Raw genomic sequence first — 19,843 nt, 5'->3', positions numbered from 1 at the left:
TGTGTTGCCCGTCGTTGTTGGCGGTGGAGGTCTGTTTTGCTCACTATTATAGTTAGTCCCAGATTAGTATAACTTTGTAATTACTTTTAGTCTAATGATTTAGTAGCATTATGTTTGTGAAGATTATGTATAACTTTGAATGGTGCTGCCGCAGTTGTCGAAAATGGTGCTGCTGTGCAAAATAACGTGATTTCGGCTGTGTTGCCCGTCGTTGTTGGCGGTGGAGGTCTGTTTTGCTCACTATTATAGTTAGTCCCATATTAGTATAACTTTGTAATAACTTTTAGTCTAATGATTTAGTAGCATTATGTTTGTAAAGATTATGTATAACTTTGAATGGTGCTGCCGCAGCTGTCGAAAATGGTGCTGCTGTGCAAAATGGCGTGATTCCGGCTGTGTTGCCCGTCGTTGTTGGCGGTGGAGGTCTGTTTTGCTCACTATTATAGTTAGTCCCAGATTAGTATAACTTTGTAATTACTTTTAGTCTAATGATTTAGTAGCATTATGTTTGTGAAGATTATGTATAACTTTGAATGGTGCTGCTGCAGTTGTCGAAAATGGTGCTGTTGTGCAAAATGGCGTGATTCCGGCTGTGTTGCCCGTCGTTGTTGGCGGTGGAGGTCTGTTTTGCTCACTATTATAGTTGGTCCCAGATTAGTATAACTTTGTAATTACTTTTAGTCTAATGATTTAGTAGCATTATGTTTGTGAAGATTATCTATAACTTTCAATGGTGCTGCTGCAGCCGTCGAAAATGGTGCTGCTGTGCAATATGGAGTGATTCCGGCTGTGTTGCCCGTCGTTGTTGGCGGTGGAGGTCTGTTTTGCTCACTATTATAGTTAGTCCCAGATTAGTATAACTTTGTAACTACTTTTAGTCTAATGATTTAGTAGTATTATGTTTATGAAGATTATGTATAACTTTGAATGGTGCTGCTGCAGCTGTCGAAAATTGTGCTGCTGTGCAAAATTGCGTGATTTCGGCTGTGTTGCCCGTCGTTGTTGGCGGTGGAGGTCTGTTTTGCTCACTATTATAGTTAGTCCCAGATTAGTATAACTTTGTAATTACTTTTAATCTAATGATTTAGTAGCATTATGTTTGTGAAGATTATGTATAACTTTGAATGGTGCTGCCGCAGTTGTCGAAAATGGTGCTGCTGTGCAAAATGACGTGATTTCGGCTGTGTTGCCCGTCGTTGTTGGCGGTGGAGGTCTGTTTTGCTCACTATTATAGTTAGTCCCATATTAGTATAACTTTGTAATAACTTTTAGTCTAATGATTTAGTAGCATTATGTTTGTAAAGATTATGTATAACTTTGAATGGTGCTGCCGCAGCTGTCGAAAATGGTGCTGCTGTGCAAAATGGCGTGATTCCGGCTGTGTTGCCCGTCGTTGTTGGCGGTGGAGGTCTGTTTTGCTCACTATTATAGTTAGTCCCATATTAGTATAACTTTGTAATTACTTTTAGTCTAATGATTTAGTAGCATTATGTTTGTGAAGATTATCTATAACTTTCAATGGTGCTGCTGCAGCTGTCGAAAATGGTGCAGCTGTGCAAAATGGCGTGATATCGGCTGTGTTCCCGTAGTTGTTGGCGGTGGAGGTCTGTTTTGCTCACTATTATAGTTAGTCTCAGATTAGTATAACTTTGTAATTACTTTTAGTCTAATGATTTAGTAGCATTATGTTTGTCAAGTGTAACGACCCAAAATTTAGTATTCGTTATTTAATTATTTTATTACGCGAGGGCGTGATTTATAATTAAATTATTAAGCGGCGAATAATCATTTAGCGAGAACGTAAGTTAATGAGCGAGAAGTTATGTTGTTTGGGCCTTTGGGCGTGGGATAGGCATTGGGCCTAAGCCAAGTGGGCTTGGATCCATGAGAACAATGGGAGCTCTATAAGTAGCATAAGTTTGGGTGAATAGTCTCATAAGTTACAATCCATGAGAAGTTCAAGAGCTTAGCTAGGGCAAGGAGCTCATGAGGAAGAGAGGAGCTCGTGGGAGAGAAAGAGAAGAGCAAGCTTGTGGATTCGTCGAGCTAAGGTACGAGAGTTAGATTACATATTCGTGAGTGATTCGAAAGAGGGGAGGATGTCGATTCCTCCATTCCCAAACTCTTTCCACTCTATTTTCTTGTGGGTTTTGTGGGTGATTTCCTTAATGGAAAATGGATTCTTTTGATCCTAACATGTGTAGTGAACTCATGGTAGATGAGGTAAACAACTTTGGGGAGTTGAAAATGGGAATATGTAGATGTTTGATCATTGATTTGCATGTTTATGCAACTTTGCTTATTTTGCAAGAAATTGGCATGATTTTGATTGTTTGATGTATTTGGATGTTTAGAAGGGATGATTAATGTTCCTTGATACCATATATGTTTGGAATGGCTGTTTATACGAATTTATAACATGTTTGGATGAATTTTTGAGTGGATTTCATGTTAAACCGCCTTAGATAACTCAAGAACAGATTTTCTTTCTGGTGTTGTTCGCTTAGCGAATAGGAGTTCGCTGCAGCGAATGAGTTCGCTACGAGTTCGCTACCTGTTCGCCATGTGCCTGTAATCCTCTGATGTGGTTCGCTACAGCGAATTGAGATTCGCTTAGCGAATGAGTTCGCTACCTGTTCGCTTTGGATTCGCTCAGCGAACAGTACTGAACCTGCAACTTTTGTTAATGTTTGTAAGTGTGATTTGGCACTTGTAACATGGTTTAAGAGTATTCTTACATGATTGTTGATACATGTTGATACTGTTAATGCTTATTGTTAATCGTTATATGATTGATAAACGTGTATGCAATAAGTTGTAGCTTAAAGTGAGCAATGTGATGTTTTAGCATTGATTTGCAATGTTAAGGAAATGATGTGTGTTTTATGACATAAGTGTAAATGAAACTCTATGTGTATAAAAATGGTTATGCAGATAATTATCATGTGAATAATTATGATTTGAGTGATAGGATATTGTGTTATCCTAATGTGTTAGATGTTGGAATTGTGTTTCCGCATTCATAATGAGTAGCTTCGAGCTAGAAATATCATATTGATGATATGTGCAAACATACATGCATTCATGTATATATATGTTGAAATTGGAAACTTGGGTTCCAATAGATTTAAATGGATTTTTGAGTCCATAAGGAAGCCGAGGATCGGATTAGATGAATCCATAAGATCTAGAGCTGCTATCCAGCAGGATATAAAACTGTTTAACTTATCCATGAGGGATATGAAGGTTTGGTAAGTTCCGAACAATCCGGCAAGATGTAAAACTGTTTAACTTATCCATGAGGGGTAAAAGGCAATTGGTACCACATGCATTAGTCGTGTCTAGGGATGACATGACATTGGATAATTGGCATTAGATGCATTAGGGTAAATGCACATGTATTTGATAATTGTTATGTGACATTATCTGATTGGATTGTAATGTGTTTTCCGTATGTGTTAAGCTTTGGTATTTACTAATTGTTGAATATTGTGATTGTTGCCATGTCTTGGTATATGAGCAGAGTCCGTCATGACTATAAAATGAACAAGTGTAGAGTCCGTCATGACTATAAAATGAACACTTTAGTAGTGTCCGAGAAGACGTGAAACTATATGATTGGTGTGTTTGTAAATGAATGATTAATTGGTAATCGTATTTGACGATGTATGTGCGTGAGTTAGAAATGTATGATAGTGTGTGAAGTGTGTAGTATACTACTCACACTTATATTTATGTTTATGTTTTCTAACTCTCTGCTTTGTGTTAATTGCTGGACCTTTGGGGGTCCAGGTTGACAGGTTATGTGTTAGCCTCGTCCGAGTGCAATGGTGAAGCTCTGCTCTGATTGAGACACGGGAAAAAGGGGTTTTTATATGTATATACATGTAGTCCTCTTAGTATACTCTGTTGGTCTTAAGCTTTCATTCGAAAAGTATCCGTTTTGTATAACTAATAATGCATCGTCCGATGCGAGGTTTTGTTTTTAGTTCATTCGAATATTTTACTAGATAAATGTATTAGTATTATCTTTGAATGAAGTTTGTGATATTCAAACCAGCGCTTTATAAATCAGATTTTCAATTTTTCCGCTGCGTATTTTCGAAAAAGATTTTATAAAGGCAGAGTTAATTAAATAAAGGGTTTGGGTGTTACAAAGTGGTATCAGAGCAGTTGTCTTCGGACTGTGAGGTTATGTGTCAATCAGAGCCGGTCTGTGCAGTCAGATCGAGTGAGCGTGTGTGCCAGTTGTGTCTGTCTTTTCTTGTTGTGTGTACTTGATGCGATTGATACTTATCATTGTTATAAGATATCAAGTCAAGTAGTGGTTGAGTATTTTTATGCTTAAAGTTTTGAAAATTTGTGTGGTTTGAACTTTTGGTTTGTAGATGCTTATTGCTAATAGTTGATGATCCAGCATGATGTAAAACTGCATGTGATGAAGATTTTGTTGAGAATATAAGATTAATTCCTTTTGAGTAAGTGAAAATGAATTTTTCACTAGAGTGAGAAAGGAGTAGGATGTAAGTAGATCCTAATATGTGTTGTTATATGTTTGTTTATAACATGTGCTAGATGATTACTAGGCATTTGAATTGCTATGCGTTTTATGAGTAAAAACATGAAGATCTCATAATTCTATGTCGTGATTGTTGATGCATGATTCTAATTGTGCTTTCAAGTTTATAATGATGTTATATGCTTGAAGTTTTGGATTTTGTGGATTAGTGAGTCGAGAAAACGAGAGTTTAGTGAGCGTAAGTTCAAAACCGTAGCAGAGCACCCAGATTTTTGGATGTGCTCGCTAGGCGAAGAATGAACCTCGCTGAGTCTCGCTAAGTCTTGCTAAGTCCTGTGAATGTTTTGACTTGTCTCGCCGGGAGCTCGCTAGCGTTTGCTAAGCGAGGGAGCTAGACAAGAATTTTATTTTGTTGATGTCTTGTCCTAAGTTGATTAGATGTGAAATTCTTGTCTTCTTGTGTTTGCTAGGACTAGAATGAATGTGAATATGAATTATTGCTATGCAATGTTCATTTTTCTTGTGTTGTTTTGATTTCCTAACTTTGAGAAGTATAGGTTACTTGAATGCTTGCATGAATTTGTGTTAGTGTTTAGGTATCGTGGGTTAGGTTTTGTCCCTTGTATGCGACATGCGTGTAAACGATGTCGATACTAGTTTCTTCTTAGGAAGAGTATGTTTAGAGACGATAGAACCGTTAGGTGTGAGCACCGGATGTTCTAGTGGAAGTATAAAGGTGGGTTTGAGATAAGTGGGGGAGAAGATTTTGTCTCTCCAAGATGTTTCGAACGCGAGAAGTAAGGACGAATAGAGATGTTCTTGAAGTGGATTGTTTAAGATTGAGTAGCATTGTTCGAAGTGGAATTCTTATTTGGAGAATACTTTGGAGGAAGTATCAGATGATCATTTCGGAGTGAGTCGGAATGAAGTTGTTTAGCCGTAGGGAGAATGTGGCCATTGGGGAACGATGGAGCAGATTGAATGTTAAGTGAAAACCGTTGCTGGGAAACGGAGAAGACGTGTGCGTCGAGGGTAAGAAAACCTAGTGATGATCATACGACGAGTATGCGAATGGTGGATACCTTGAGGGTTAAGTTAAGTGGGAGATTGATGTCAAGGATTGAAGGTGTGGTTAGGGAACTGAAAACCCGATTACAATAAGTGAGACTGTTGGTGTTTCTAGCGGAACTCGTAGCAAGAATGTTCCATTGTTTGGTTGTCTTTCACTTGTTGGTTCATCCTCAAAGAGGAGGAAGAGTGATAAAGATGGAAGCTTTGTTGATGAAAAGTTTTCAGAGGAATCTGATGAGAGTTGTGTGGGAATCAACAAGACGGAGATCATGGTTGTTTGGAAATCAACTCTTGATAGTAGCTGAGATTTGAATACAGAATTACTAGGTGATCAAGGAGAGCCTAGGAAGGATTTACAAAGGTTGAGTATGTTTGAACCGAGTAGTCATTTCCTGGAAGGATTTGAGAAGCTTAGAAATAGAGTTGGAGCCTTGTAAACCGTTAGTGTTAGTTAACCACGGAATGAGAATGAAGTTATGAAGATATCATAATAAGATTAGCCAACTTTTTAAGTTATCAAGTGGCATATGATTGTACAAGTAGTAGAGTTATTCCAAGATGGAAGTGGGATAACAAATCGAAGGATCTCATAAGAAGTTTATAGAGGGAGGAAATGAATCCATTTGGACGATAATCAGGCAACTAGTGTCTAAGATTGGATGAGACCTTAGAGATTGATGAGAAGCTAAGTGCGAAGTGTTACCTTTGGATGTTTGGGGATAAGAAAGTTAGCCTTTGGAAACGTGTCGAGCACGAGTATTAGAGAGACGTAAGAAAGTGACTTATGTCAAGTAAGAATTTGCGGAAAGGACTATCTCACACATAAGTGATGGTTGTGTTTGGAAAATGTGTGTTGAGAATTTAGAAGTGATGCTTGAAGTAAGTATCAGAGATGTTTTGTAGCAATTGGAAAATTATTTATGGAATGGAAAAGTCGGTGGAGACTAAGTGATGTTGGGAACATCGTATATGTTGGAGTAGTATAGTAATACTATGTGGTAAGGAAATGAAATATTTTGGATAAAAGTACCTCGACGGAAAAGTGACATTGGAAATGTCGTGTTAAGGAACCTAGAAATTTGGATAAGAGATTGTTTGGAAAATAAAACAGTTATGATGGGGTTCGACGCAACGATTTGGGAATTGCGAAGGAAAAGAATTTGACGGTTGGAGATAATATATTTTTGGAATGCGTTCAGAACTTTGAGAAGTTGGACAACAAATGAGTGTAGAGGTTGTGCTACCAGATGAATAGTTGGAATGAGATTCGACGCAGTCAAGAACTTATGGAATTTGAAAAGTTGTGAAGTATGCAACGGAAGGGTCTTTCGGAGTATTTTGGGTTAAGTGGTTTTGTTTTGGAGTGGTGCTGCGAGTACCGTAAGATGTTAAAGAGAAAATTTTAAGTAGTTTGATGAGAATGGTTTATGCCATCATCACGATTGTTGACTATCTATCGACAAATCAAGGGATTAGCTGTCCTTGATCTATTGTTGATGAGTAGACGAGATTGTGTCGATTGGGATTGACTGATTTTGTCAAACTTGGTTTGGTTTGGAGTTTGTATGTTTTGTCGGTACGAATTCGGAAGAAGTGTGATTTTGAATCGGAGTTTGTGTGAGAGACCGTATCGGTTAAGGTATTATGACTAAGAAAACCCGTTGGTTAGAATGCAAGTTGGGAATTAGAAAGTCGGATGAGGGAGTTTATCCGGAGTTGTGTTTTAGTCGGGTAATTTTCGAGGGCGAAAATCTTTTAAGGGGGGTAGAGTTGTAACGACCCAAAATTTAGTATTCGTTATTTAATTATTTTATTACGCGAGGGCGTGATTTATAATTAAATTATTAAGCGGCGAATAATCATTTAGCGAGAACGTAAGTTAATGAGCGAGAAGTTATGTTGTTTGGGCCTTTGGGCGTGGGATAGGCATTGGGCCTAAGCCAAGTGGGCTTGGATCCATGAGAACAATGGGAGCTCTATAAGTAGCATAAGTTTGGGTGAATAGTCTCATAAGTTACAATCCATGAGAAGTTCAAGAGCTTAGCTAGGGCAAGGAGCTCATGAGGAAGAGAGGAGCTCGTGGGAGAGAAAGAGAAGAGCAAGCTTGTGGATTCGTCGAGCTAAGGTACGAGAGTTAGATTACATATTCGTGAGTGATTCGAAAGAGGGGAGGATGTCGATTCCTCCATTCCCAAACTCTTTCCACTCTATTTTCTTGTGGGTTTTGTGGGTGATTTCCTTAATGGAAAATGGATTCTTTTGATCCTAACATGTGTAGTGAACTCATGGTAGATGAGGTAAACAACTTTGGGGAGTTGAAAATGGGAATATGTAGATGTTTGATCATTGATTTGCATGTTTATGCAACTTTGCTTATTTTGCAAGAAATTGGCATGATTTTGATTGTTTGATGTATTTGGATGTTTAGAAGGGATGATTAATGTTCCTTGATACCATATATGTTTGGAATGGCTGTTTATACGAATTTATAACATGTTTGGATGAATTTTTGAGTGGATTTCATGTTAAACCGCCTTAGATAACTCAAGAACAGATTTTCTTTCTGGTGTTGTTCGCTTAGCGAATAGGAGTTCGCTGCAGCGAATGAGTTCGCTACGAGTTCGCTACCTGTTCGCCATGTGCCTGTAATCCTCTGATGTGGTTCGCTACAGCGAATTGAGATTCGCTTAGCGAATGAGTTCGCTACCTGTTCGCTTTGGATTCGCTCAGCGAACAGTACTGAACCTGCAACTTTTGTTAATGTTTGTAAGTGTGATTTGGCACTTGTAACATGGTTTAAGAGTATTCTTACATGATTGTTGATACATGTTGATACTGTTAATGCTTATTGTTAATCGTTATATGATTGATAAACGTGTATGCAATAAGTTGTAGCTTAAAGTGAGCAATGTGATGTTTTAGCATTGATTTGCAATGTTAAGGAAATGATGTGTGTTTTATGACATAAGTGTAAATGAAACTCTATGTGTATAAAAATGGTTATGCAGATAATTATCATGTGAATAATTATGATTTGAGTGATAGGATATTGTGTTATCCTAATGTGTTAGATGTTGGAATTGTGTTTCCGCATTCATAATGAGTAGCTTCGAGCTAGAAATATCATATTGATGATATGTGCAAACATACATGCATTCATGTATATATATGTTGAAATTGGAAACTTGGGTTCCAATAGATTTAAATGGATTTTTGAGTCCATAAGGAAGCCGAGGATCGGATTAGATGAATCCATAAGATCTAGAGCTGCTATCCAGCAGGATATAAAACTGTTTAACTTATCCATGAGGGATATGAAGGTTTGGTAAGTTCCGAACAATCCGGCAAGATGTAAAACTGTTTAACTTATCCATGAGGGGTAAAAGGCAATTGGTACCACATGCATTAGTCGTGTCTAGGGATGACATGACATTGGATAATTGGCATTAGATGCATTAGGGTAAATGCACATGTATTTGATAATTGTTATGTGACATTATCTGATTGGATTGTAATGTGTTTTCCGTATGTGTTAAGCTTTGGTATTTACTAATTGTTGAATATTGTGATTGTTGCCATGTCTTGGTATATGAGCAGAGTCCGTCATGACTATAAAATGAACAAGTGTAGAGTCCGTCATGACTATAAAATGAACACTTTAGTAGTGTCCGAGAAGACGTGAAACTATATGATTGGTGTGTTTGTAAATGAATGATTAATTGGTAATCGTATTTGACGATGTATGTGCGTGAGTTAGAAATGTATGATAGTGTGTGAAGTGTGTAGTATACTACTCACACTTATATTTATGTTTATGTTTTCTAACTCTCTGCTTTGTGTTAATTGCTGGACCTTTGGGGGTCCAGGTTGACAGGTTATGTGTTAGCCTCGTCCGAGTGCAATGGTGAAGCTCTGCTCTGATTGAGACACGGGAAAAAGGGGTTTTTATATGTATATACATGTAGTCCTCTTAGTATACTCTGTTGGTCTTAAGCTTTCATTCGAAAAGTATCCGTTTTGTATAACTAATAATGCATCGTCCGATGCGAGGTTTTGTTTTTAGTTCATTCGAATATTTTACTAGATAAATGTATTAGTATTATCTTTGAATGAAGTTTGTGATATTCAAACCAGCGCTTTATAAATCAGATTTTCAATTTTTCCGCTGCGTATTTTCGAAAAAGATTTTATAAAGGCAGAGTTAATTAAATAAAGGGTTTGGGTGTTACATCAAGATTATGTATAACTTTGAATGGTGCTGCTGCAGTTGTCGAAAATGGTGCTGTTGTGCAAAATGGCGTGATTCCGGCTGTGTTGCCCGTCGTTGTTGGCGGTGGAGGTCTGTTTTGCTCACTATTATAGTTAGTCCCAGGTTAGTATAACTTTGTAATTACTTTTAGTCTAATGATTTAGTAGCATTATGTTTGTGAAGATTATGTATAACTTTGAATGGTGCTGCTGCAGCTGTCGAAAATGGTGCTGCTTTGCAAAATGGCGTGATTCCGGCTGTGTTGTCCGTCGTTGTTGGCGGTGGAGGTCTGTTTTGCTCACTATTATAGTTAGTCCAAGATTAGTATAACTTTGTAATTACTTTTAGTCTAATGATTTTGTAGCATTATGTTTGTGAAGATTATGTATAACTTTGAATGGTGCTGCAGCAGCTGTCGAAAATGGTGCTGCTGTGCAAAATGGCGTGATTTCGGCTGTGTTGCCCGTCGTTGTTGGCGGTGGAGCTCTGTTTTGCTCACTATTATAGTTAGTCCCAGATTAGTATAACTTTGTAATTACTTTTAGTCTAATGATTTAATAGCATTATGTTTGTGAAGATTATGTATAACTTTGAATGGTGCTGCTGCAGTTGTCGAAAATGGTGCTGTTGTGCAAAATGGCGTGATTCCGGCTGTGTTGCCCGTCGTTGTTGGCGGTGGAGGTCTGTTTTGCTCACTATTATAGTTGGTCCCAGATTAGTATAACTTTGTAATTACTTTTAGTCTAATGATTTAGTAGCATTATGTTTGTGAAGATTATCTATAACTTTCAATGGTGCTGCTGCAGCCGTCGAAAATGGTGCTGCTGTGCAATATGGCGTGATTCCGGCTGTGTTGCCCGTCGTTGTTGGCGGTGGAGGTCTGTTTTGCTCACTATTATAGTTAGTCCCAGATTAGTATAACTTTGTAACTACTTTTAGTCTAATGATTTAGTAGTATTATGTTTATGAAGATTATGTATAACTTTGAATGGTGCTGCTGCAGCTGTCGAAAATTGTGCTGCTGTGCAAAATTGCGTGATTTCGGCTGTGTTGCCCGTCGTTGTTGGCGGTGGAGGTCTGTTTTGCTCACTATTATAGTTAGTCCCAGATTAGTATAACTTTGTAATTACTTTTAGTCTAATGATTTAGTAGCATTATGTTTGTGAAGATTATGTATAACTTTGAATGGTGCTGCCGCAGTTGTCGAAAATGGTGCTGCTGTGCAAAATGACGTGATTTCGGCTGTGTTGCCCGTCGTTGTTGGCGGTGGAGGTCTGTTTTGCTCACTATTATAGTTAGTCCCATATTAGTATAACTTTGTAATAACTTTTAGTCTAATGATTTAGTAGCATTATGTTTGTAAAGATTATGTATAACTTTGAATGGTGCTGCCGCAGCTGTCGAAAATGGTGCTGCTGTGCAAAATGGCGTGATTCCGGCTGTGTTGCCCGTCGTTGTTGGCGGTGGAGGTCTGTTTTGCTCACTATTATAGTTAGTCCCAGATTAGTATAACTTTGTAATTACTTTTAGTCTAATGATTTAGTAGCATTATGTTTGTGAAGATTATGTATAACTTTGAATGGTGCTGCTGCAGTTGTCGAAAATGGTGCTGTTGTGCAAAATGGCGTGATTCCGGCTGTGTTGCCCGTCGTTGTTGGCGGTGGAGGTCTGTTTTGCTCACTATTATAGTTGGTCCCAGATTAGTATAACTTTGTAATTACTTTTAGTCTAATGATTTAGTAGCATTATGTTTGTGAAGATTATCTATAACTTTCAATGGTGCTGCTGCAGCCGTCGAAAATGGTGCTGCTGTGCAATATGGCGTGATTCCGGCTGTGTTGCCCGTCGTTGTTGGCGGTGGAGGTCTGTTTTGCTCACTATTATAGTTAGTCCCAGATTAGTATAACTTTGTAACTACTTTTAGTCTAATGATTTAGTAGTATTATGTTTATGAAGATTATGTATAACTTTGAATGGTGCTGCTGCAGCTGTCGAAAATTGTGCTGCTGTGCAAAATTGCGTGATTTCGGCTGTGTTGCCCGTCGTTGTTGGCGGTGGAGGTCTGTTTTGCTCACTATTATAGTTAGTCCCAGATTAGTATAACTTTGTAATTACTTTTAATCTAATGATTTAGTAGCATTATGTTTGTGAAGATTATGTATAACTTTGAATGGTGCTGCCGCAGTTGTCGAAAATGGTGCTGCTGTGCAAAATGACGTGATTTCGGCTGTGTTGCCCGTCGTTGTTGGCGGTGGAGGTCTGTTTTGCTCACTATTATAGTTAGTCCCATATTAGTATAACTTTGTAATAACTTTTAGTCTAATGATTTAGTAGCATTATGTTTGTAAAGATTATGTATAACTTTGAATGGTGCTGCCGCAGCTGTCGAAAATGGTGCTGCTGTGCAAAATGGCGTGATTCCGGCTGTGTTGCCCGTCGTTGTTGGCGGTGGAGGTCTGTTTTGCTCACTATTATAGTTATTCCCATATTAGTATAACTTTGTAATTACTTTTAGTCTAATGATTTAGTAGCATTATGTTTGTGAAGATTATCTATAACTTTCAATGGTGCTGCTGCAGCTGTCGAAAATGGTGCAGCTGTGCAAAATGGCGTGATATCGGCTGTGTTCCCGTAGTTGTTGGCGGTGGAGGTCTGTTTTGCTCACTATTATAGTTAGTCCCATATTAGTATAACTTTGTAATAACTTTTAGTCTAATGATTTAGTAGCATTATGTTTGTAAAGATTATGTATAACTTTGAATGGTGCTGCCGCAGCTGTCGAAAATGGTGCTGCTGTGCAAAATGGCGTGATTCCGGCTGTGTTGCCCGTCGTTGTTGGCGGTGGAGGTCTGTTTTGCTCACTATTATAGTTAGTCCCAGATTAGTATAACTTTGTAATTACTTTTAGTCTAATGATTTAGTAGCATTATGTTTGTGAAGATTATGTATAACTTTGAATGGTGCTGCTGCAGTTGTCGAAAATGGTGCTGTTGTGCAAAATGGCGTGATTCCGGCTGTGTTGCCCGTCGTTGTTGGCGGTGGAGGTCTGTTTTGCTCACTATTATAGTTGGTCCCAGATTAGTATAACTTTGTAATTACTTTTAGTCTAATGATTTAGTAGCATTATGTTTGTGAAGATTATCTATAACTTTCAATGGTGCTGCTGCAGCCGTCGAAAATGGTGCTGCTGTGCAATATGGCGTGATTCCGGCTGTGTTGCCCGTCGTTGTTGGCGGTGGAGGTCTGTTTTGCTCACTATTATAGTTAGTCCCAGATTAGTATAACTTTGTAACTACTTTTAGTCTAATGATTTAGTAGTATTATGTTTATGAAGATTATGTATAACTTTGAATGGTGCTGCTGCAGCTGTCGAAAATTGTGCTGCTGTGCAAAATTGCGTGATTTCGGCTGTGTTGCCCGTCGTTGTTGGCGGTGGAGGTCTGTTTTGCTCACTATTATAGTTAGTCCCAGATTAGTATAACTTTGTAATTACTTTTAATCTAATGATTTAGTAGCATTATGTTTGTGAAGATTATGTATAACTTTGAATGGTGCTGCCGCAGTTGTCGAAAATGGTGCTGCTGTGCAAAATGACGTGATTTCGGCTGTGTTGCCCGTCGTTGTTGGCGGTGGAGGTCTGTTTTGCTCACTATTATAGTTAGTCCCATATTAGTATAACTTTGTAATAACTTTTAGTCTAATGATTTAGTAGCATTATGTTTGTGAAGATTATGTATAACTTTGAATGGTGCTGCCGCAGTTGTCGAAAATGGTGCGGTTGTGCAAAATGGCGTGATTCCGGCTGTGTTGCCCGTCGTTGTTGGCGGTGGAGGTCTGTTTTGCTCACTATTATAGTTAGTCCCATATTAGTATAACTTTGTAATTACTTTTAGTCTAATGATTTAGTAGCATTATGTTTGTGAAGATTGTCTATAACTTTCAATGGTGCTGCTGCAGCTGTCGAAAATGGTGCAGCTGTGCAAAATGGCGTGATTTCGGCTGTGTTCCCGTAGTTGTTGGCGGTGGAGGTCTGTTTTGCTCACTATTATAGTTAGTCTCAGATTAGTATAACTTTGTAATTACTTTTAGTCTAATGATTTAGTAGCATTATGTTTGTGAAGATTATGTATAACTTTGAATGGTGCTGCTGCAGTTGTCGAAAATGGTGCTGTTGTGCAAAATGGCGTGATTCCGGCTGTGTTGCCCGTCGTTGTTGGCGGTGGAGGTCTGTTTTGCTCACTATTATAGTTAGTCCCAGGTTAGTATAACTTTGTAATTACTTTTAGTCTAATGATTTAGTAGCATTATGTTTGTGAAGATTATGTATAACTTTGAATGGTGCTGCTGCAGCTGTCGAAAATTGTGCTGCTGTGCAAAATGGCGTGATTTCGACTGTGTTGCCCGTCATTGTTGGCGGTGGAGGTCTGTTTTGCTCACTATTATAGTTAGTCCCAGATTAGTATAACTTTGTAATTAGTTTTAGTCTAATGATTTAGTAGCATTATGTTTATGAAGATTATGTATAACTTTGAATGGTGCTGCCGCAGCTGTCGAAAATGGTGCTGCTTTGCAAAATGACGTGATTCCGGCTGTGTTGCCCGTCGTTGTTGGCGGTGGAGGTCTGTTTTGCTCACTATTATAGTTAGTCTCAGATTAGTATAACTTTGTAATTACTTTTAGTCTAATGATTTAGTAGCATTATGTTTGTGAAGATTATGTATAACTTTGAATGGTGCTGCAGCTAGCAGCTGTCGAAAATGGTGATGCTGTGCAAAATGGCGTGATTCCGGCTGTGTTGCCCGTCGTTGTTGGCGGTGGAGGTCTGTTTTGCTCACTATTATAGTTAGTCCTAGATTAGTATAACTTTGTAATTACTTTTAGTCTAATGATTTAGTAGCATTATGTTTGTGAAGATTATCTATAACTTTCAATGGTGCTGCTGCAGCCGTCGAAAATGGTGTTGCTGTGCAAATTTGCGTGATTCCGGCTGTGTTGCCCGTCGTTGTTGGCGGTGGAGGTCTGTTTTGCTCACTATTATAGTTAATCCCAGATTAGTATAACTTTGTAATTACTTTTAGTCTAATGATTTAGTAGCATTATGTTTGTGAAGATTATGTATAACTTTGAATGGTGCTGCTGCAGCTGTCAAAAATTGTGCTGATGTGCAAAATGGCGTGATTCCGGCTGTGTTGCCCGTCGTTGTTGGCGGTGGAGGTCTGTTTTGCTCACTATTATAGTTAGTCCCAGATTAGTATAACTTTGTAATTACTTTTAGTCTAATGATTTAGTAGCATTATGTTTGTGAAGATTATGTATAACTTTGAATGGTGCTGCCGCAGCTGTCGAAAATGGTGCTGCTGTGCAAAATAGCGTGATTCCGGCAGTGTTGCCCGTCGTTGTTGGCTGTGGAGGTCTGGTTTGCTCACTATTATAGTTAGTCCCAGATTAGTATAACTTTGTAATTACTTTTAGTCTAATGATTTAGTAGCATTATGTTTGTGAAGATTATGTATAACTTTGAATGGTGCTGCCGCAGGTGTCAAAAATGGTGCTGCTGTGCAAAATAGCGTGATTCCGGCTGTGTTGCTCGTCGTTGTTGGTGGTGGAGGTCTGTTTTGCTCACAATTATAGTTAGTCTCATATTAGTATAACTTTGTAATTACTTTTAGTTTAATGATTTAGTAGCATTATGTTTGTGGAGATTATGTATAACTTTGAATGGTGCTGCCGCAACTGTCGAAAATGGTGCTGCTGTGCAAAATGACGTGATTCCGACTGTGTTGTCCGTCGTTGTTGGCGGTGGAGGTCTGTTTTGCTCACTATTATAGTTAGTCCCAGATTAGTATAACTTTGTAATTACTTTTAGTCTAATGATTTAGTAACATTATGTTTGTGAAGATTATCTATAACTTTCAATGGTGCTGCTGCAGCGGTCGAAAGTGGTGCTGCTGTGCAAAATGACGTGATTCTGGCTGTGTTGCCCGTCGTTGTTGGCGGTGGAGGTTTGTTTTGCTCACTATTATAGTTAGTCCCAGATTAGTATAACTGTGTAATTACTTTTAGTCTAATGATTTAGTAGCATTATGTTTGTGAAGATTATCTTTAACTTTCAATGGTGCTGGCGTGATTCCGGCTGTGTTGCCCGTCGTTGTTGGCGGTGGAGGTATGTTTTGCTCACTATTATAGTTAGTCCCAGATTAGTATAACTTTGTGATTACTTTTAGTCTAATGATTTAGTAGCATTATGTTTGTGAAGATTATGTATAACTTTGAATGGTGCTGCTGTAGTTGTCGAAAATGGTGCTGCTGTGCAAAATGGCGTGATTCCGGCTGTGTTGCCCGTCGTTGTTGGCAGTGGAGGTCTGTTTTGCTCACTATGTAGTTAGTCCCAGATTAGTATAACTTTGTAATTACTTTTAGTCTAATGATTTAGTAGCATTATGTTTGTGAAGATTATGTATAACTTTGAATGGTGCAGCTGCAGCTGTCGAAAATGGTGCTGCTGTGCAAAATGGCGTGATTCCGGCTGTGTTGCCCGTCGTTGTAGGCGGTGGAGGTCTGTTTTGCTCACTATTATAGTTAGTCCCAGATTAGTATAACTTTGTAATTACTTTTAGTCTAATGATTTAGTAGCATTATGTTTGTGAAGATTATGTATAACTTTGAATGGTGCTGCAGCAGCTGTCGAAAATGGTGCTGCTGTGCAAAATGACGTGATTCCGGCTGTGTTGCCCGTCGTTGTTGGCGGTGGAGGTCTGTTTTGCTCACTATTATAGTTAGTCCCATATTAGTATAACTTTGTAATTACTCTTAGTCTAATGATTTAGTAGCATTATGTTTGTGAAGATTATGTATATCTTTGAATGGTGCTGCCGCAGCAGTCAAAAATGGTGCTGCTGTGCAAAATGACGTGATTCCGGCTGTGTTGCCCGTCATTGTTGGCGGTGGAGGTCTGTTTTGCTCACTATTATAGTTAGTCCCAGATTAGTATAACTTTGTAATTACTTTTAGTCTAATGATTTAGTAGCATTATGTTTGTGAAGATTATGTATAACTTTGAATGGTGCTGCAGCAGCTGTCGAAAATGGTGCTGCTGTGCAAAATGACGTGATTCCGGTTGTGTTGCCCGTCGTTGTTGGCGGTGGAGGTCTGTTTTGCTCACTATTATAGTTAGTCCCATATTAGTATAACTTTGTAATTACTCTTAGTCTAATGATTTAGTAGCATTATGTTTGTGAAGATTATGTATATCTTTGAATGGTGAAGCCGCTGCTGTCGAAAATGGTGCTGTTGTGCAAAATGGCGTGATTCCGGCTGTGTTGCCCGTCGTTGTTGGCGGTGGAGGTATGTTTTGCTCACTATTATAGTTAGTCCCAGATTAGTATAACTTTGTAATTACTTTTAGTCTAATGATTTAGTAGCATTATGTTTGTGAAGATTATGTATAACTTTGAATTGTGCTGCTGCAGCTGTCGAAAATGGTGCTGCTGTGCAAAATGGCGTGATTCCGGCTGTGTTGACCGTCGTTGTTGGCGGTGGAGGTATGTTTTGCTCACTATTATAATTAGTCCCAGATTAGTATAACTTTGTAATTACTTTTAGTCTAATGATTTAGTAGCATTATGTTTGTGAAGATTATGTATAACAAGTTAATCACATGTTGTTGTGTTTTATTTTGAATTTTTGAGTCTCGGGTGAATACGCTTTCTTTAAGACGTTTCACGGTACTACTCAAAATTGTGCAGAGTAGACTATCAACCTTGAAGTCTCCAGGATAAAACAGCCTTCACAATTTTAATACCGAATTGCTACTGCACTGTAGAATTCGGGCAGAGATACACCATTCTCTATTGATTCGATGAATCAATTCAATAATTGATACAAGAGTATCAATTCTCTATGGCTGCAAAGCCACTCGATGAACCAACCAAGAAAGAAATAATTTTTGCGTGAAAGAAAGCAAGCAGAGAGAAGAAAGAAAAATTATTATCAGAGACTTGTATAAACTGAATAATAACAATGAACAAGGCTGCTATTTATAATACCGAAATTGAGATAGTGGGGAACTGATTTTCTAAATTTTAGGAATAAGTTGAATTTCAAATTTGATCAAAACGTGACCAGATTTGTAGGAACGAATTTTTAACTTTTGACTGAGCAACGGATATGCGCTGACACATCATCGATGACTTGGTCTCACGCACAATTAACATTTGCGAAAATTAAAAGCTCACGCACTTAAAGAAAAAATAAATTTTTAATACCGAATTGTGCAGAGTAGACTATCAACCTTGAAGTCTCCAGGATAAAACAACCTTCACAATTTTAATACCGAATTGCTACTGCACTGTAGAATTCGGGCAGAGATACACCATTCTCTATTGATTCGATGAATCAATTCAATAATTGATACAAGAGTATCAATTCTCTATGGCTGCAAAGCCACTCGATGAACCAACAAAGAAAGAAATAATTTTTGCGTGAAAGAAAGCAAGCAGAGAGAAGAAAGAAAACTTATTATCAAAGACTTGTATGAACTGAATAATAACAATGAACAAGGCTGCTATTTATAATACCGAAATTGAGATAGTGGGGAACTGATTTTCTAAATTTTAGGAATAAGTTGAATTTCAAATTTGATCAAAACGTGACCAGATTTGTAGGAACGAATTTTTAACTTTTGACTGAGCAACGGATATGCGCTGACACAGCATCGATGACTTGGTCTCACGCACAATTAACATTTGCGAAAATTAAAAGCTCACGCACTTAAAGAAAAAATAAATTTTTCTTTTTCTTAAAAAAATTAATATATCACCAAGACCCAAGCCCGGCCCGAGCCAGCCGGACGGCAGCGTCGCGCGTGTGTGTGATATTTGACAAGGAGTGCGTGGTCACCCGTTTACAAAACTAGGTACCCCTTGAGGCACACCCCAAGGTGCAATTTTTCAATATATAAACACTACTAAGTGTTGTGTTCCCTCCAATGTGGGACTTAAAACTCCTTTTTTCAAATTCACACTCCATTAGTTCATAGCTTGTGTTTATACTCTACCAAGTTTCTTTCTTCAATTTCATATCATGTTCCAACACATGCAGTTAAAACTAGCACATCCATTAAACAAATTAAAGTTCACACATTATGAAATAATATATTCCTTGGCTCATTTCTATTGTCTGCATGCATGAGAGTTTTCAACATATTAAAAAATTATGTCACGAAATACTACTAATTAATAAATTAATTGTAACAATCCTTATCCTTAATATATTAAAACAAAATACAATAAGCAACATATTTAGGCGCCCAAGATTCGACTGGTTTGAAGGTCAACCCCTCAAAATGTAAACTTTATTTTGGAGGAGTACCAACTCCGGAACAGAAGAAGATTATTACTTCTACATGCTTTGCTGCTGGTACATTGCCTTTTAAATACTTAGGCGTTCCTTTATCGAGTCGAAAGCTAACTGTACATCAATGCAGACCTCTTATTGATAAGATAGTGGCTAAAATTCGACACTGGACTGCTAAACTTTTGAGTTATGCAGGAAGATATCAATTGATTAGAAGTGTTTTATTTGCTGTCACAACTTACTGGATGCAGGTTTTTCCCCTCCCTAAAAAAGTCATCAAGCAAATTGAAACAATTTGTAGAAGTTTTCTTTGGAGTGGAAAAGATGAGATTAGTAGAAAAGCTCCTGTGGCTTGGGAAAGGATTTGCGAACCCAAGATAGCAGGTGGTCTAAATGTTATATCACTGATTGAATGGAACCAAGCTACCATTGGTAAGTTGTTATGGAACTTGCAAAGCAAGGCTGACAAACTTTGGGTAAAATGGATTAATGCCTATTATCTCAAAGGACAAGACATTATGACATGGCAAGCTCCTCAAAGTTGCTCCTGGATTTTGAAAAGAATCGTGAATTGTAGGGACGTTGTTGCGCAAACCCAATACTGGGAGGAATCAATCCAAAAAGGCAAATACAAAACCTCTACCATGTAC

At 38.1% G+C, this 19,843-nt stretch overlaps 1 long non-coding RNA gene across 1 annotated transcript; it reads left to right on the top strand.

Moving 5' to 3' along the window:
• Nucleotide 1: 1 nt before the first annotated feature.
• LOC123909769 lies at nt 2–760 on the top strand. The gene is made up of 3 exons (XR_006810006.1): nt 2–29; nt 352–423; nt 746–760. It is a non-coding gene; the product is annotated as an uncharacterized LOC123909769 (long non-coding RNA).
• The last annotated feature ends 19,083 nt before the right edge of the window (nt 761–19,843 follow it).

Source organism: Trifolium pratense, linkage group LG2 (genome assembly GCF_020283565.1).
Source record: "Trifolium pratense cultivar HEN17-A07 linkage group LG2, ARS_RC_1.1, whole genome shotgun sequence".
NCBI lineage: Eukaryota > Viridiplantae > Streptophyta > Magnoliopsida > Fabales > Fabaceae > Trifolium > Trifolium pratense.
This window is presented reverse-complemented; position numbering and strand designations above follow the sequence as displayed.